The following is a 1,519-nucleotide window of genomic DNA, read 5'->3' on the forward strand; positions in this document are numbered from 1 at the left end:
AAAAGACGATCTTTTCCATTTTCAATAGACAGCTATGAAAAAATACTATGGCAACAAAAAGGGGGCACCTTTGACCCAGACAGACAGATATGCCTTAGAACCAATCAGAAATCTATTTTACCTCTAGAGTCCCAATTCCCTGTACTTCAACTTGTATATGAACTAACACATTGGGATCCTGAAAGATGATCTCATGGAGTAAACAATATTACTGGACGCCTTCTCCTACAGTAGCTCATAAAGTGCACAACAGATGTTCTAACTGTCCAAAATGTAACCCAGAAAGCCACGCTATGGATCCCAAGGACATTTCCTACTTCCTTTAGGTCCGTTTGAGGTATGGCAACTGGATTTTATCCCAATGCCACCATTTCATGAATACAAATATATATATTAGTGATGATTTGTATGTTTTCTCCCAGTTAAGGCATTCCCTGCTGGGGAACAACAGCCTTAAGGGTGGTAAATTGCTATAAGTAAAAATAATTCCCAATGGGGAATTCCCTCTGAATTACATAGTGACTGAGAGACCAATTTCCCTGGGCAAATAATAAAATCCATGTGTACATTTGGGCTACACTACAGCCTTTCCCTTGTGCTTGTCATCCCCAGTGTTCTGGACTGGGGTAACGTAGCTAAAAGTATAATCAAAATTCAAGTAGCCAAAATTTCAGAAGCTTTTAATCTCCCCTGGGTGAGCTTCTTTGGAATTCTGCCGACTACATCAAGTAAATGTAAAAGTAAGAAACACTCAAACCTGTGAAGAATTTCTGTCAGCCAAACTGTCAACAATTGCCTGGAAGCAAAATCTCAAGGGACTGAAACAATGGTCCAGAGAATGGCAGTTTTGCCCCTTATTTTATACATTACAATCAAAAGAGAAGACTCGACTTGGTTACATGAAATTCAAGGTAAAGATTAACCTTTGTCAGGGAAGATACAGGCCGAGGACATGACTACCCACCATATAAAGTTTTCATTTCAGACCATTCTTTGTGGTGATTTTAGGTTTCTGAGTTTGAACGGCCACCAGACAGGCCTCCCCTGAGGTTGTCAGTCTAGTATGTGGCTCCTTTTTGTCCCCAGCAGCTTAACCAGATCAAACCAAATTTCATTTCAAACTATAGGAGCCCCAAAATAATGAGACTCAAGGACAAGCCAGGATTTCATAGCATTTGTATAATATTTCCGTCCCCTGGAAGCTAATTCACAGGCCAGAGGAGTGTGGGAGTCCTTGAATGCACAGCATCGGGTGGGGTTTTGCTCCTTTTAAACTTGTTCTGCGCGGTCAAAACTTAGTCTGTGTAGGAGGAGCCGGCACTTTCTGGTCACCGTGGGCATAACTGAGTTTCTGCAAAGCCACACCACGCTGGTGGGTCTCGCACTGTGGTCTCCCGATTGAAATCCCCGGGAGAGCCGGGCCTTGGTTTGATTATTGTCTCTGGTGGCTCAGCGGGCGAGGTGACTACAACCAGCGCAGGAAGGGCACGCGCCCCTCCCGCAGCGGCCCCTCCGGCAG

This window comes from Myotis brandtii, unplaced genomic scaffold (genome assembly GCF_000412655.1).
Source record: "Myotis brandtii unplaced genomic scaffold, ASM41265v1 scaffold300, whole genome shotgun sequence".
Classification (NCBI taxonomy): Eukaryota; Metazoa; Chordata; class Mammalia; order Chiroptera; family Vespertilionidae; genus Myotis; species Myotis brandtii.